Source organism: Rhinatrema bivittatum, chromosome 8, assembly GCF_901001135.1.
Source record: "Rhinatrema bivittatum chromosome 8, aRhiBiv1.1, whole genome shotgun sequence".
NCBI classification, from domain to species: Eukaryota; Metazoa; Chordata; class Amphibia; order Gymnophiona; family Rhinatrematidae; genus Rhinatrema; species Rhinatrema bivittatum.
In genome coordinates, this window is record NC_042622.1 from 25,771,876 (window position 1) to 25,790,970 (window position 19,095).

The following is a 19,095-nucleotide window of genomic DNA, read 5'->3' on the forward strand; positions in this document are numbered from 1 at the left end:
GTCTTCATCTATCCTTGGCCTAATCTCCTGTCCCTGACCTTTTGCCTTGGGCCTGATTACTCTTGCTTGCTACTTGGATCTGACCTCTTATACTGGACTTGGCTATACTTGTCTGCTGCCTGCCCAACCATTGGCCATCTCTCCAGTCTGCTGCCTGACCTGACGTGTCTTTGGACTCTTCCTCACTCCACTGAACTAGAGACCCACCTAAGTCCTGCTGGCCGCCAGAACCCAAGGGCTCAATCTGCGAATGGTTCAGATGAAGCTCCAGTCTGTCCCGCATCAGGGCGCATTGGCCAGCTTCAGCATAGGCCTTGTAAGTTGAGACTGCATCAACTACGCCACAGCAACAAGGGCTCACTCTCAAGCTGCTCGTCACAATGATTGGCACTGATTTTCAGGACTAACTTACTAACGTAGTGGAACAAATCTAGGCACTGTAAAAGTAGGATTAAAGCATGCAGGACCATTCCCCCACGTGGTACCCTCAACAGAGCAGAGGAAGCAAACGTGTGCCCTTCTTCCGATTTGGCTTAGAGGGGGATTTAGGAGGGTTCTGAGGTCTCTTGAGTGACAGGTTGGAGATTGTGAGGGAGAGAGAACTGGGGGACACTTGATTTTTTATATCCGGGGGGGGGGGGGGGAGGGATTGGGGTGCCGTCACTTCTATTTTTGCATATTGGGAGGGAGGGAAAAAGGGAGTTTAGGGTACCCAGAACCTTGATTTATCTGTATGACAGGCGGGAAGGAAAGGGGGGATTCGGGTGCCAGTACTTGGGCTTTTTGTATGTTGAGAAGAAAGATCGCCAGCTTAGTGGGATTTGTTTGGGGACTGAACCGGTTCATTTTCAACTCCAGCTGGTTATGTTTGCTGAATATAATCAGTCAGATTTTCAGCTGAACATCTAATCAGATAACATTAGCCAAATTTTCTGCTTAATAATAACCAGTGAGAGAAAGAGAGAGCACCATCTAAGTTTACTAATTATACCACTGTAAGAGGGGGCACTAGTAACTCGGGGTGGGGTAGTTTTCCATACACAGTCATAGGTATGAACAGCCATGTTGTCATCAGGGAAGATTTTCTGTCATTTGGAGCGATGAAAGGTAAAAGAAGAGTTGATTTGTACAATGTACTCTTGACCTAGCTTGATGCACACACTCTCTCTCTCTCTCTTTCTTTCTCTAGCCAGCAGCCCGATAAAACATTTTCGGTTGGTAATGAACCTGCGGTGGATTACTCAGCGTGTGATGTGAAAAATAGCGCAGGTGCGATAAATGTAGCGCACGTTGCGGAAATTACCTACGCGATGTGGGAGCAGGGAAATTAGCCTAACCACGCCCCCTTTATTTTTTTTATCGCGGGTGCTATTGCTGCTATATTTATCTAGGGGTAAGTTAGCCAAATAACTTTAGAGCAGCTTTAGAGGAGGTCTAAAGTCGTTATCCAGCCTTGTGTGGCTGGATAACTTTCTACTTAGCGCCTAGTGATTAGAGCAGTGGGCTTCAAATCGAGTTCAGATCTCACTACTACTCCTTGTGTCCTTGGGCAAGTCACTTTACCCTCCATTGCCGCAGATACAAACTTGCAGGCTGCTTCACTAAAGTGTGGTTACTGCTTTACTGTGTGTTATGTACTGCCACTCCCATTGTTTCTAATGGGGTGTATTCACTATAATGCATGGTAGCACACTTTTCCGAACCAGCCTGTGAGATCATGAGCCCTCTGGGGACAGGGAGCTCCCTACAGTACCTGAATGTAATCCGCTCTGAAAAGCAGAGCATAAATAAAATATTGGGAAGAGAAGCGAGGGCTCGAAGGCATAAAAGCAACAAAGGATGCCCTATAGGCAAGAAAAAGTTAAATGAATCTTTTGAAGATATTGCTAGTTTTGCTGCTAGAAGAACCAAATTTCTTGACTAACAATCTGAGGCCGATGCAAAACAGTGAGCTCAGCTGAATGCACTGTTTAACCCACGATTGGATGCACAATTTGGACTCACATCCACAGCCCCTTATGCTATAAGATTAATTATCACCAAAAACGCGCGTCCAACCCCCCCCCCCCCCGCAAAACTAATAGTGCTCATCACATGCAAATGCATGTTGATGAGGCTATTGGTAGGTATGCTTCCCAAATCTAAAAAAAAATGTGCGCCCGACCTGCACATTTTTATGCTCAGAAATACTGCTTTTCTGTACCTCCTCCAACTTAATATCATGGTGATATTAATTCGGAGGCACCAAAAGGTATTAAAAAAAAAAAGTGCCGGCAGTCAGGTTAGGAAAATGGATGCTCAATTAATGAGCTTCTGTTTTCCTAACTCGTAGCTGTGCACCAGTTAGTAAAACTGAGCGTCCATTTTCCTAGGCCGCTGACAGCTACCTCTCCTGGGCACCCACTGCCAAGGAGTTGCTAGGGGCACACATTTGCCCCTAGCGCCTCCTTGGCAGCGCAACCCCTCATTTACATATTGCATCGCGCACGCAGGAGAGGTGCCTGGATGAGTTAGGAAAGTGGGCACTCAGCAGTGAGTGCCTGCTTTCTGCGCTCATTTATTGCATCGGCCCTTGTGTAATTTTTTAAGCCTGGACCTAGGAGGACAGGAGGAACTCAGGATTGCTTCTACCCCTTTCTACTTAACAGACCCCTGGAAGGAGGTAAGACACCTTTAGGATGGAAAGACCCAAGGGGGCTTAATTTTGCTGTTTTGGGGGGTGTGGGGGAGATGGTTGGGGTAGTTTCTTTAGGTGCTGATGTTAAAAACAAAAGTTGAGCTCCTAAATTTAGGAACCTAACTTAGACCCCTATTTTGGCTGAACTTAGGGGCCTAAGTTTATGGCCAAATTTTCACATAAATTTAGGCCTTGCTGTTCATTTGTCTAGATTTAGGCTCCTAAATTAGTCGTCCAGTTCTGAAAATCAGTGCTGAACTCCTAACTTTGTTTCCCTGACCTAACTCCACCCTTGTAGCCACCCACTTTTTGGCCTCCTAAATTTAAGCCCTCAGCCCTACTGGATATTCAAAAGGGCCAATTTAGGAGCCAAACTCCAAACGTTAGGAGCCTAGACCTATTGAAGATTGGCCCCTCAATGTTTATTTCCATTCGGTAAACCCAAGGAATCAAAACGAACGTTAAATGAACGGAAACAACGAGAATACAAAAGAAAATCCCAAAACGTGAAGATTCCCTTCCCACCCCTAGTTATGTAGTAAAGGCTATCCCCGGACCTAACAGCTTGGTTTAATTTCAAGCCCCCGGCACTTACTATCTCTGCAAACCACCAACGAGGAGTTGGTGGGAACGCAGTTTATGTCAGAGCCTTTGGGTGATGGGCTGGAAGTGCCTGAGATAATTTTCTGCCTCCCTTTTTTTTATTTCACTGAACTGAAACCATCACCACTGTCAGAAAGGCAAGGACTTCAGATGAAAGGCCAGTGCATTAAGACAGCACATAATTGTCAGCCTCCAAGTTTCTGACATTAATCAACGTTTTACTTTAGGGAGACGGCTGGGGGCTCCTGTCTGCTTTACTGCCTTCGTGCAGAAGTTATTCTGGGTGGGTGGGTGGGTGGGCAGTGGTGGTGGCAGCGGCTGGGAGGGGAGGGGAGGGGGGAAGCAAGGTCCGCTAATTAAAAGTAATGTGTTTTCCCATTTTGTGGCAATTTGATAACACAAAACACTTACGTGGGGGCCACAAGGGGAAACAGACCTGAGGCAGAGAGAAAATGTTTTGTGTTCATCCAAGCAAGACTCTGTTAATGCACATTATCCCATTAATGCACATCAACATCGGGAATAAGCCCACCAATGCAAGCAAGAAGCATACACTTATCATCATTTGATAACATGTTTAATGACAGATTGACGGCAGATTTGCAAATGTGAACTGGCATCAATGTTGCTAACTTCGGCTTCTGCCGCCTCCTCTGCCATGCCAGCATATTTATGTGCATAAATTTGATTTCTCAGCCGCACTGTTAGTACATTTTTAATATTAAGTATGCAAGAACAGACAGCCAGACCGAAGTTGCACTGATGGCTTGGAGTTCATTAGATTGAAAGGATGATGATAAAGATGGAGATGGTGGCAGGGTATCAAGGAAACCACGTTTAGCAGCTACGCAGCATTTTTTTTTTTTTTTTTTTAACAAAACCCAAGCCAACGCATTTCATGTCATCTCGCAGTACAGAGATTATTAAAGAGGATTTCCCCCCGGCTGGCCCCCCCCCCCCTCTGGTTCTGGGCAAGCTGACAGTAAAAACCTAGAGTCGAGCTTAGCGGGCTCGCGGACGGAGAGCTTCCAAGATCAGCTTCCTCGGCCACTGTGTGCGCCGTTTCTAACCCTGGCGAGGTGCCGGCATCGTCCACAGCGTCCCCGGGGGTTCGGTTAACCTTTGCAGAATGCATTTATTGGGGGGTTGGCGAGAGGTAGGAAAAATGCACGGGAAAAAGACATGGTCTACACAGAACCCGCACAAAGTGAAGCAAAGTCATTGCAGGGTTGGATGTTGAGATCTTTCACTCAGAGTCTAAACACCAGCAAGAATCTCCAAACTCAATGCTCAGGAAGATAAGAAATGCTGTGGGGTTTTTTTTGTTGTTTTGTTTGGTTTTTTTTGCCACACAGAGATAGGGACATTTTCATAGATGTTATATATATTTCTGTAACAAGAAAAAAACATTTTGAATCGGGTAGGGGGAAGGATTAAGGATATACTGAATATCCAATGTGAGCTTTCATTCCAGATTACTATTTGGAAATCAATTGCAATTAGAAAAGATATTTCTGCCTGTAATAAGAAATTGATTTATATTTTGTGATCCGTGACCTTAAAACTCATCTTTAATAACTGGAAGCATAGTTCCCTTCCTAGAAATACATACTCAGTGGAATATACTATTTTGGTGTACAGTTGAGAAATATAATAAAAGATTTCTGGAAATCTGGAAACTTAACATAGAAACACAGAAATGACGGCAGAAAAGGACCAAATGGTCCATCCATTCTGCCCAGTAAGCTTCGTCACACTGTAAACCGGTGTGAAGGTATACACCAACATCGGTATAGAAAATTAAGTAAATAAAATAAATAAATAAATTATGGTAGTATCTGCCGCTCCATATAGTGATCCCCAAGCCTTTTGCTTGACATGCTTTGCTTATGGACTTGGCCATAGATCTATACAATATGCTATAAGTATTAACCCAGGCAGGTTAATGTTACCTCACCGAATGGAAATTGTATATAAAACTTCTTGTGAATTCGATAGAAATTTACGATCCCAACCACTCCCTCACTGATTCAGTCTTTATGAAGGTGGCAGTCCAGGTCACCTGAAAGTGTAAACTCTTTAACACTCAGCACACGTTACCAGGCAGGTACGACAGTGACTTGTTCTGTTCTGGCCCATTAAAACTGGACTTTTTGCTATCAATGTAAAATTCCATGTGCTCTTGTAAACTGAAGGATCGGGTGGGATAGCCATGAGAAAGGTTTTGTGACCCATCAAGCGTCATTTGCTTAATGAGAGTGTGTAGGATAACATTATATAGTAACCAGAGACATGTGAAAAGATCTGAGCTATTGAAGTTTGTCGTATGGGGCAGGCCAGGCTATCATACACAGGTCCTGGCCTCAGTTCCTTCTTAGGCCCGTGGGAGCTGGGAGCAATATCGTGGATGAAAGAAGCCTTGAACGTTGCTAAGTGCACGATTTGCAAATTCAAACAGCCACATAGCCCAACAAAAACGCACACTTAGCAAAAACAAAAAAGCTCATAAATGTCTGAGGTAAGCACACAAGTGAGCAAGTGCCTGAGCGTTTACTTTGATTTCTTTTGGAAATGTAGTCCCATATGTCACGCCTGGACTACTTGTAATTTAGAACTTTCTAGAGTATTCTTAACTATGCAAACACTGAGTCATCAGAAAATGTTGTCTATTATCCGATTATTAATTACTAAGAGCTGAGGAGGCCAGGGATGCTACTGCATGCCTCTTGTGTTGATAGAAGCTGTGCAGGTAGCCTAAATCCTATGGTGATTCCTCCTTGTCTCAAAGGTTTGGCAGCGAGGAAGACCAGAATCCAGAGCTGGTGCTTCCATTAGGCAAACCAGGCGGTCACCTAGAGCGCCAAAATTATTAAGGCAGCAAAATCCCAACAATGCAAGGCCAAGAGGGGGAAAGCCAGTGCTGCCAAAGAAGGAAGCGCTGTGCTGAAGCTGCCACCAATAGGTAAGTTGAGGGGTGGTGGTGGTGGGAGATACATGACTGAAGCCTCACCGTCCAAAGCATGTTATTAGAACAGCATAGGGCCTTATAATGGAAGGTGTAATGGGAGGCAAGTTCCAGTGACCCGCTAAGTAGGGGTAGCAAGGCTTGTCGTGATCGAGCAAGGGATCCTCCAGGGCAGGAGAAATAATAACAGGGGCTGCAAAACTACAACTCCCAGGAACCCACGGGGCTCCACAGGGAGAGGTCCCTGAAACTAAGGGGTGACAGGGACTTCTCAAGCCCAATGCCGGGTGGTAAGTCAAAGGAGGGGCAGTTTACAGCTGGAAGGGAGAGGCGAGGTCTGAGGAATGGAGCTGGGGAGTTGAGAATAGCAGCTGAAGAACAAAAGGTAAAAGCGGTTTATGCGTGCAGTTATCACAGAGGATTAAAGACTGCCGGGGGGGGGGGGGGGGGGCAGGCCATGAGAGTGCTACAGTAACACGGCCCTAGCCTACAAGTGGGAGGTGGCAAATGACTCCAGACAAGCTGCCTGACTGGAGTACCAGTCTGTGTCTGAGGTCTGCTTGCTTGGGAAAGGCTGCACCAACCAACACCCAGGCTGCAGACTGAGAGCAGCTTCAGAGATGGCGCCTGAAAGCCAGCTTGACGTTGGGTGGGAGAGAGGTCCATAGGGTTCCATAGGTGCTGGCGAGCACTGCAGCGTCTGCTTGGGGGCTTGAGGCATTTGAACCAAAGAGAGAGAATGATAGTAAACCACGACTGGGCAGTCGGCACAAACCATAGTGATTAAGAGGTCACTAATATTGGTTTTTAAGACCACATGCCTGTGATATAAAGCTGTGCAAAGCAGATGCACGGGATGATAAATAAGGGCTGCTATGTTTGCAAAGATTTCTATTTTTCCTTCCCAGGGTCAACACAATAACAACAGAGAGAGCTGCTTTTCATGTTAACGCAGCCAGATGACAATGAAAGGAAAACAGATTTCGTAGAAGTCCTTATTCTCTCGTGGCGTGTGATTAACGACGCGCGGGCCAGCGAGCTACCAAGGACTCAGTCTCTTGCAGTGAAGCCCCGGGCCTTGCGCCTATTTATTTATTTATTTTACTTATTGATTGATTTTATATACCGTTGTTTGGAGGCAGTGCTCTAGCTCTGGGGACTGGGAAAAAAAAAGAAGAAACTTGCTTGTTTTCACCTGCCTGTTCGCTAGGAGTCTCTGGGGGGGTTTGCCCAGGACCTTTTTAAATCTTAAAGGTTTGTGTTAGGTAGGGATTCCTTGCAGTCAAGCCCCGGTCACATGTTTGGCAGTGCTCTAAGTCCGAGGGGAGGGAAAAGAGGAGATAACAAAATACTCATAGTCCCGCACACCCACCTACCTCTACCCCACTTTCTGGTTTTCTCATAGAGACATTTTAAAAGGCCAAGGTCAGATTTTTGTGTAAACTCAATAAGGCCCATATTCAGCCACCGTGCAGCTCGGCTAACTTAGCCTCTTTATTCAGTGAAGTGGCCATATCACTGAATATATCTGAATATCTTAGCTGGATAAGTTTATCCAGCTAACTTTAAGACAGGTGTGTGGGCCAACCAGAGTTAACTTACCCAGCTAACTCAGCTCCTCCCCGTTACACCCATTCTCCTCTCGCCAATTAGCTGGCTAAGTGGTGCCAGCTGACTGTGGCCATAAGTCGGAACTGATCCGGCTACGTGGCGCTGAATAACTGGCCTCAGCGTGATCCCTTTCCTCAGTTCTAGAACATCATCAAGGACCAATGCAAAGGAATGATCAGAGGATCTTTAAAAAGTAAATAGATCTACAAAAAGAAAAAAAGGCTAGATCTTATGGGCGTTATAGAGGATAATACGTTTAGGGATTCTGTCTTCTCGAGGCTTCAGGCTTGCTGTTTCTGTATACAGCTGTCTGCATGGAGGAAAGGGGGTTAACTCACCTCAAGCAGAGCCCAGGAGATCTATTGCCCTCCCATGAAGGGTCCAGAAGACTAGGGGTAGATGGATTACAGTGGGTTATGGAAAGATCAGACCTGTGAATCAGAGATTTCTCCTCCAAATGAAACCAACCCAAAATGCCTACCTGCCACTGGAAACAGAAGATACTCCTGAAAAGACAAATGAATGGTTCAAGGCAATCTGCTGCTTGAGGCGAGGGAGGAGATGGTGCCCTGCCTCCCTCCCCCCCCCCCCTCCCCCCCTTCCAAGGCACAACGCATGTCCCATCATCAAAAGGGCCAAGTGAAGGACCTCTTGGAGCGTGGCCCTTTCGGTGATTTGAAATGCTGCAGGAGGGGTACAGCAGGGTCAGAGTTCCCTGAGGAGTGCCAGATAAGAGTGCCAGTGATAATATTTTAGGAAACTAGCAAGCCCTGCGACCTGCCTCCCGTATTTCTCCACCATTTGCCCCCTGGAGACCTGGGAGATGGATGAACGATGGGGGTCAGTGTGCGTGGCTGCCCCGCTTCCTTCCCAGCCCTCACCCTGCACACTTAAAAATTGTGCATTTATAAAGCTAGATTTTACGTGAAAAAGGACATTCATAATCTTCTGAGGTAAAAATATCACAGCATGTATATTATTTTTACACGCATTGCTGTGGAGTCAAGAAGAAAACCTTGCAAAAAAGATACCTGGAACCCATATGGTACTAGGCCTATTGTAAATTTCATTTGATGTGGGCTTAGCCCGCAGAAAGCCATGAGTAAAGTGAATTACAATTACAATATAGCAAGCCTCCTGTAGAATATGGAGGCATAGAACACACTTGAGGCAGCTTTCATGGCAGGCAGGAAGAGAGAAGAAGGGGTGAGCCCTCACGAGGCTCTTCCTTTTATTGTACATTCATACAAAGGCAGATGATGTGTCATTACATGATTGGCTACTTTCCCCATAGCAACAGACGAGTCCCTACACTATTGGCTTTGGCTCAGGGGGTGTGCACGGATCATCTCATTGGCTGCTGAAATCTATACCTCCTGACTTTGTCCTGCCTCTGACTAGGGAACACCCAGCCCCTCCCCCAGGAATTCAGGGCTAAGCACAAGCCAGAGAAATACATGATAGTCAGGTATCCTTTCCTAGGCAGAGACTTAAGCACAAGTGATGCTTTTATTCAGGCAAAGGTCAGGGAGAAGGGAAGTTAGTGTTTAAACCCTGATGAAATGGCTTGCTGGCAAGCGCATATTTCCCACATCTCACCCTTTCTGTTTTTGTTTAGGCAGCTCAGTAAAGCTTTAGACCCTTACTGAAATCTGTTATGTCTTGGTATGGGCTGGAAATAGGGGAAGGGGGATTATGGAGAGAAGAAAGCTGATTCGACGTGGTGTGCCAGCTGCCGATGAGCTCCTGAATCTCCATATCACCCAGAGCTGGTGCAGCGTGGTGTGCCAATGCTGCAGGGCTCATGATTCCCTATTAGGCATCTTACAAGACATCTTTGTATCCAGGCTGAGAGCAAGGTTTCAATATGGATATGAGGGTTGGGTATGCACTGAATACAGCATCACAGGCAAACAATTAAGACAATTATGGTCATTATAATAGAAATCACCCTTTTGAGACCAGAAATATCAGGGAGTCAGGACCATAGCCAATCCCATGGAGAAGTAGGTATTCTGTCTGAAAATGGTGCATCAGCAACCATTGTTTTATATCTGCTCTATGGTATGTGTGAGGTTTGCTTTATAGTCTGATATGTACACACAGCAATGAGATCCAATTAATGCACAAACACCACCCTTTAAAGCTAAAATTGTGTCTAAGGTATAGCTGTTCTGTAATGCTACTTCTCTAATCTGAGAGACTTCTGTTGTGAGTAGTTTTAATGCATGGACTGTCTGATTAAATATGGCAGTCGTCCAGTTAGCTAGGATGTGTAAATCTCTGTAATTCATATCATTTGGGTTATATAACTACAAAGGGTAAATCCTTCATCCCCTCTATACTTTCTGTACTTGCTTGGGTCTCCCACTGCACATCCTGAAATCTGCCGATTGCATACATATGTGGTATAATTATGTAAGTGTTCAGTGATTAATACAAAAGTTCAGTTACAATATGGATATTTCCCACCTGAATCCCTTTTCCCATCCCCTGTATCATAGTCCCAACAACAGAGAGCGGCAGTCTCTTGAATACAGCTACCAATGTGTAGTATGGTATTATTAACTGGAGAGTTAATGAAAACACCTCTCTGTAAAGGATAATTAGTCCATACTGTAAGGTTAAATGGTACAGCATGCATCAGTAGTTCTCCGCAGGCTTGGGTTGGCATGTGTGTGCAGATCTAACAGTCTGTTCGATTCAACAGGTGTGAAAAGTTCTGTGCATCGAGGATGTACATGTTGTTCTGTCAGAGTCCTTGTTCTGAAATCGCCATAGCTGGAGAAATAAGGCAAAGGAGGAGGGTGCAGAACACAATTGTTAATGAGTTGGCATTCAGGCAAGAAAAAGCGGCTAATAAGTTCTCTGGAGTTTTCTCAAGGCCTTGCTGTTCTAAGAGTTGTGCAGATTGGTTGGATAGGGCCTTGATCTGTCTCCAGGTCATGTGGTGCTGCTTTTTGCAAGGAGTCCGGTCTCTGTCCTTCTGAGGGCTGTGGAGGCTCATGGAGAAGTTTGGGATCGGGTCCTGTAGACCTGGACACCTTTCCATCTTTCCACGGCTTGATATACCTGTGGAAGCAAGCAGAGAAACATATCCTCGTTCCCCATTTTAAGGGAACGGGACTGTACCAGACATTAAATATTCTATACAAAACTGATGGCTGTGGGTGACTAACCCTAGTCCCATAATGATTACTCATGGCTGTGTTCTTATGTGAACCTGATATGTTTAGATGATTTAAAGTAAACAATACTTTGTTCAGGGGGAAAATCCAGGGGCAATTATTCCCTCCTTTTTGTTTTTGTTTTCAAGAGCTCTTAAGGGTATGGTTGGCTCTCTCCACAATGGCTTGCCCTGAGGTGTTGTAGGGGATGCCAAATAAGTATTTAATGTTTAATTATTGACAAAATTCATGCAAAGGAATGGCTGCAGTAAGCAGAGCCATTTTTCAGAACAGAGGGGAACCCCATTATCAAGAAAGTTGTTATGCAGTGATCAATTTTCATTCAGTAAAATAGCAATAATGTAAATTAATCATTTAAAGGAAAAGTCATTTGCAGTAAGCAGAATCAAATGACAAGTATATTAGACATTACATTAAACATATGTTACACAAGACTGACACATATTCATTCATCCTGCAAATATTAATTTACACAAAACTGACATATTCATATTCATTCTGCAAATATTCATTCATAGTCTTCTTGGCATCAAGACAGACAACAGATAACACATAATTTGAGCTAAAAATCTTATCAAAAAGTTATCAAAAACAAAATTAGATCAAGGATCAAAAGTCAAAAGTCAAAAGGTGTTAGAAAAATGTTAAAATAAACTGCAAAGTGTTCACCTTCACATCTCCTCATGGCAGGAAGGCTGTAAATCTGGAAAATATTAAAAACTGGCATACAGCAAAAAATTACTAAGGTAAGGATAAAAGTGAGCTTCTTACTTTTTTAACCTTGAAGAAATCAATTCTATTATTCAATTTAATAAAATCAATTTGGATTTGCAAGAAAAGGCTTGGGAGGGATTGCTTTAGATGTAGCAACCTCTATCAGTAAAAATTTTAAGGTTCAGAATTCTGTATAAATTTGTGAAAAAGAAAATAAAACTGAAGTGTCCTTAATACAGAAGGTCTGTAGGCCTGAAAAATAAAAACTATTATACAACAGAATTATTAAAACAATAATATAATATAACTTGCAGAATAGCATAGCGCCTCCTAGTGGAGACACCATCATTACTTTATAGATTGCAACTATTGTTCCAGGTTGCAATCAATAATACTCTGAGCTTAAATTCAATGTGGAGTATCAGAATAGAATTTCTTCATATAATTATTAGAATAGGAAATTAAACACGCTGTACAGTAATCTCAGTTCAGTATTAACGAAGTTTGAAAGTATGTTTGAAAGTATTAAAAGATTAAAGACAGATTGAGAGGAAGGGCTAGTACAGGAATGCTGAGTTATAACATATATATATACTAGAGAGAGAAACTGCAGTACTAAGTCCAGTTTTTTTTTTTTCTTTTCAAAAGTTCTCCCTCCCTCCCCCATGAGTGGCAAGCAAGAGTTAACAGAAAGACAGAAAAGGGGGGGAGGAGCAGTGTTTCTCAAAAGAAAAGAACTGCACCCAAGGAATTAATCCTTCAGTCAATAGGAACTGAAAGATAGCATTGTTTAACAATAGATAACATCAACCATAGACAATGGCTTGGCAAGGACTTGCTGATTCCTTGCAGACAGATACTATTTTATTTACCTTTGTCCTGAAAGGGAGAATCACAGTAAAAATATAAGTTCTGTACGCTAGCAATTCAAACTATAAACTTAAATCTCAGAGAAATGGAGTCATTTTAAATGTGAGCCAAATCAATTTTGCAAGAAGTGAACATCTCACATGAAATCCACACAGCAATTGTTCAAATTTCAGTACAGTTTTAACATAAGGTTCTGCATACACTTTGTGGGGGAAAATACTCTCAAAGTATGCAGATTTTTTGTAACTGAATTCAAAGACTAATAGAAACCATTTTTTCCAAATCTGTACTGTTTGTTAAGAGAAACCATTTTTTTTTCAAATCTGTACTGTCTGTTCAATTACTCTGTTTAATCTGGTCTTCAATAGGTCATTGAAGTGTATAATTAAATCATTTTTTTCATAGTGATATTTTCTTTGCTTATAACGCAGGAGTCTAATTAAATCCTTTTTTTCATATTGATATTTTCTTTGCTTGTAACACAGGAGTGCAGCTGCTTGGCCCAAGGTCTGATACGCTGATTTCTTTGAAGACCTGTGGGCATAGCCACTACTCATGGCATTCGACTCTATTGCTGCCACACCTAGTTCTTTAATCCCTTTTGTAATGGGAGAAGCTTGAATCCCTTTCAATAATTCCTCTCTTGTGAGATTTCCATGTTCTAGGTGAAATCCCATGCTGACCGCGGCACATAAATTGTTACCGGGAGCAGTGGTTTGAGATGGTAATTTACCTGGACAAATTGATGATGCAGAATTAATGACTGTCTCAGGCAATGGCAAATGGGGGTACAGGGAGTGGTTGGTGGGGGAAGGGGGTTGCAGGCAAGATGGAGGAAGGCTAGTTTTTCTGACCTCAGTGTTTTCTATTTCCTGGGGCCTTTTCTCTGAGGTGGATGCAGAGGAAGCCACAGGAGCCATGTGAGTGTGTGTCCCCAGATGTTCTATTTCATTTTCTGTGCTTCGGCATCAAGCTCGTTTGGGTTCCCTGCTCTAGCCTCCTTGCTACCTTGCCTTCGGGCTTCTGCCTTGCTACCTTGCCTTTGGGTTTCTGCCTTGCTACCTGGCCTTCGGGCTTCTGCCTTGCTGCCTGGCCTTCGGGCCTCTGCCTTGCTGTGCTGCCTTCGGGCTTCTGTGTTCTATGTTCTATGTTCAGTGTTAGTACTGTCTGGTTAGTCTGTCTAGTCATTGTCTGTCTTGCTTCCCCGGGTTCCCTTAGTCCAGTCACTCATACCTACAGTCAGTATCACCCTTACCTGCACGCTATCCTGAGTCCATCCTTACCAGCACCCAGTTCCAATATCCTGATCACCTTTACCTGCATTCACTTCACACATACCTCCATGCTGTTCCTGTGTATCAAGCTCACACTTACCTTCACGCACCTTGTATCAGAGATTCCCTCAGCCTGCATCGGACTCCCTCCAGCCAGCTCCCAGTACATCAGACACCTTCCAGCCAGTACTCAGCTCCACAGGTTCCAGCCATCACCCAGTTCTATACACTCCTGCCTGCACCACATTTCTTCCCAGCCATTATCAGAGGCTCTCCCGCAACCCCTGTCTCTCTCCACCTGGAGGCACCCCTGCAGGTGGTGTTCACTACATCTGACCACTGCCTAAATGTAGCAATGCCAGCACTCAAACAATAATAACCCTACCTATGAAAAGACAACATTGCAAATATTACACCAGACCCTAAAATACTAATACACCAACACGACAATTAGGAAAACAGAATAAGCCAGCCTGCAATAGAACCCTAAACAGAATCTATATGCCAGCAGAATATCTCACCTTGGTCTCACAAACAGAACACAGATGGATCCTCACCAGATACAGAATAAAGTCACCATAAAGTATATCTAGAAATGTTCAGACAAAAACTGAACTGGAAACCACAGGAAGCTAGACTCTGTATGCAACAATGGAAAAACAGAAATATCATAATTTCTCATAAAACAATAATAAAATCACACACACACACTCACACACCCTTGCTCTCTCTCTCTCACACACACATATATGCACACTCTTTCCACAACACATATACACATGCATGCAGGTACTGATTCACACCCTCTCTCTTTCTCACCCCCCCCCCACACACACACACACATACATACACACTTACACATGCATACAGGCTTTATCTAGGGTTACCAAGTGGCTCCAGATTTTCAGGACAGGTTGGACTGTTTTTCAGTACTTGGGTGAGAGAGCTCAGGGTGATTGAATCTGATGATCACAAGGTAGCAAAACAATGTGATAAGTTGGCCATAGCAAAAGGGATGCTAGAGTTTAGTGCATAGGGAGAGGCATAACCAGTAGGCGAAAAGGGGGTGATAATGCCTCTGTACAGGTCATTGGTGCCACCTCATATAGAATATTGAGTCTAATTCTGGAAGCCATATATCCAAATGGAAATAGACAGAGTGGAGGCGTGCAGGCAAAATCTTCCAAAATGGTGCAAAGTCTATGCCAAAGGTACTGTGAAATACGATTTAAGAACCTAAATATATAAAGAGGAGGAGATATAATAGAGACATTCAAATACTTCAAAGATATCAATAATGCTCAAGCAGCAAACCTTTTTCTGACGAAAAAATGCTTTAGAACAAAAGGGCACAATATGAGGCTCCAAGGTGGAAGGCTCAAGAGCAACACCAGGAAATAGTTCTTTTCAGAAAGTGTGATGGCCTCCCAGAGGAAGTGGTGGATATAATTATGGTAAAGGAATTCAAGAAAGCATGGGACAAGCACAGAGATTCCTTAGGTGGGAAAGAGTAAAGGTAACTGGAATCTTGGGCGCTGCACAGCAGTGAAGCTGAGCAGACCAGAAGTGTGTTTATAGTCATTCTCTGCTGTCATATTCTGTTTCAAAGTGGATTATCCTGGCAATACAGTTTTGAATAGTTTTTTTAATGGATTTATTTAGGAGCTTAATTTTTTAATTGGTTTTTTTTCCATCATAATATGCATTGGCTTATGCAATTTTTAAAGCAAATGTTTAAATAATCACAAAGATGGTAACTTTCAGACTGGCGCATGTTATAAAATAGCCTGGCTGCACGCATATGTATGACCAGTTTTAAGTAGTTGCACATCTGTGCATGTAAATGCTGCTTTTACTGTGTAAGTGGGGTATTTTAAAAGGCAAGCGTGCTGATGCCATTACCAGTTAAACCAGTTCGTCCCCAGTTCACCTAGTTAGCAGCTATGTCCTTCAAACCCTCCCTAGTTTAATATCCTTCACACCCCCAGTTACCCCTGGACCTTAAAACCCTGCAGGTCTTCCTAATTTCCTTTATTTTATAACTTACACTTTCACTATAACAGGAGAAAGCTACGCAGCGGGGGATCTTGGCATGCGCCTAGGCACGCAAGTATTTAGGCGACCATCTCTGGTACATGTCCAGAAATGCCCATGCCCTCCCAGACCATGACCACACCCTGCCTCATTTGTAAAACTTCAGAGATGTGCATGCTGCGGGAGATACATGCGTATCTGTGCAGCGTTTAAAATCGGCTCGATGCACTTGTGCGCATATCTCCCAGTTTTGGCACGCAGCGGGCTTTTAAAATTCACCCTAAATAGTGTTTTTCTTTTCATATCCCAAATCACTTTGAAGATATTCAGAAGAAAAAAAAGTCAAGTAAATGTTATTGTGACTTTATGAAAAAATGTATCAACTGAGAATAACAGAAAAAAATGTCGACATTCTGTCTAAATCCACGTAGCCTTCCTGCCGTGATGGCCGACATGTACACGGAATCCATTCCTTACCTCAGTCAAGGAAGAGACTGAAGCGTGCGTCAATGAGCAATCTATGGAGCGGAAGGAGCTCGGTTGTGGGAATCCAGCACCATCTTGCTCTTCGTGTTACTCAAGAGAATCGGCGCGTAGGCTGCGTAGGCCAATAGGGTTTTCAACTGCTCTAAATACAGTTGATAGATGCGTACAGGAGTACCAATTAGCATCATGTACGGCTAGTTCTGTAAATAAACAAACACATTCAAGTTCTTAAGGAAATGTCTACTCTTTCATCCCAGAGCCGCTGATTGCAAGCCCAGCTGAGCAGTAGTTGCTTTTCGATTATCCCCCTGATATAATGTGTGCAAGCGGAGGAATAACCAAATGCATGCGGGGTTTTTTTGTATTAAAGAGCGGGCATTCAGTTTTACCAGACTGTATGGATAGTGCTATCTGGTGAGCATCTGCCTCACATAATAACAGAGGCCTTGGTAGTGTGTGTCTTCAAATGTTTAATATACAGCCGGTGTTACTACTGCCCTTTATACAGTGCAAGCGCTGACCAGTTCATAGGGGTAGCTACTTGGCATATAACCATTTGCTGAAGTCTATGCTCTCACCATTTTAGTCTACCTTTTAAAAAATTTTACAATGGTAAAATTCTTCTGTTGCTCCCAGGTACAAACTCCATTACAGAGCCAGGGACAATGCCACTCATAAGGCCCGATGTACTAAAGGCTTTTTCCCTCATTTTGTGTCTATAGAGAATATGCTTAGTGCATCGGGCCCACAATCTGCATGCTCCACAACAAAACATTTCGCCATGAATTCCATTTATTTGTTTTGTAGTTCCATGGCAAACAACCAGGTACACAAACATTTATGAGTAGTGAGTACATTTTCAAAGGGGCTATGCACAGAAAATCAGCATATAGTGCATGTTACTTAATCTGTATTTGCATGCCTGCTATTTATAAACATCAAAAGCATGCATGTATTTTTGTTTTCGGCATGTATATTTACCGGCGCAAAAATGGGGAGGTCTAGGGGTGTTCCAGGGAAGGGGTTAAGAGGTAGGTGCAGAAGTTGCTATTTTTTAAGAGATATTTATGTATAAATTATCTAACTTATTCGTGTAATGTATGTTATACCTGCTAATTGACAAACGACATTGAAATTGGACATCTGTTGTCTGCAGTTTTTGGGTGGGAGATCTGGGTGAACTGGAGGGGGCTCAGCAGATGAAATGCCAGAACTGGATATGAATTGGGTGAACGGGAGATGGACTGGGTGATTTCAAATACGTGCACAAGAATGTATTCTTGTGTGCATGATAAAATATGTTTTTACACATGCGTCATATTTCTTTACCCACATAAAATATACCCACCTAGGTTTACAAAACAGGTAGAGAAGTCAGCACTTTTAATTGTATTGCAAATAGTCACGTGTACTGAAACATTGCCTATACTTTCAGAGCAGAACTGTGCCACATTTCACAACATGCTAGGATAAATCTCCGACATCTACTTACGAGCACACGTGCAGTATCGCAAATAGGTTTGAAAGTAAATTGAGGTTTTTGGTTTCTTGGATGAGAGATGGCTGGCTTAATCAACATCTGTTTTCCACCGTTCAGAGTGCAATGGGGTATGAGGGGAGGGAGAGGTAAAACGGAAGCTTCTAGAGGTTAGTCAGTATTTATTGTTCTTACTGTAGGCTCTTACTCACTCTACGGCACAATGTATGAACTAGTCATAATGGCTGTTATTGTAATCCCCTCTTCAGCCACATTTATCTTACCTCTCTTGCCTGCTAAGGGACAGTCTCTTTTTCATGCTACATATCGGCCACGCTAAGTCTGAGTGGACACAGATGCCACTTTGTTGTTTGTGATTTATGGACAGTAACGAATGTTCAGATGCAGTTCCACATTTCAGGCATGAAAAATAGCCCCCTGTGCTCCACACCGTAACCTCTCAACAATGATAAATCATCTAGGAATTAACACAGAGGATGGTGGAGACAGTGGGACGTGAACTGGGATTTTTTTGTTTTTTATATGTTTTTTTTTTTTTTTTTTAAATCTAAGGTTAAAGCTCTACCAGGTGAGATGAAAGGATAACTTTGGTGACCCAATAACTTTTTCTTTTATTGCTCAAATTCCTCATCACTAGGCTGACTTCCAAAGCTATTGGCTGTTCTAAAAAATGTCACCAGGTATATATGTGCACGTATTTATTATGCTATGTGCACAGCTGCCACCAGGTGTCTAAAATAATGGATCTCAAAATGGGGGAAAGGGCACAAAATGTTTTGTTTGACGTAACAATAATTACAGTACATTGTATTGCTTTTATGTAAAAAAAAAAAAAAAAAAAAGCTAATTTTACCATTTATTTGAAGGAGGGGAGAGCTAAAAATATTTAAGAGAGGAAAAATAAAAGGGAGGGGCTTGTGGTCCTAAAATGTTTGAGAAACACTTGTCTAATGCATGATAGGATTTCAATTCAAAATGTATTCCCTCCATTCTGTTCAACTAGTGAGAGTTTTTACTATAGGGACCCAAATCTGTGAAACCAGAGAATCCCACGCTAAAAAGCTGAGCTCATCAGATTACCCCATTCTGAATTCCTGGCAATAATTGCAGGTAGGCTTGAACTGGAAGAAAACATGAATATCCTACGTAAACATTAGCATTGAAGTTGGAGTTAA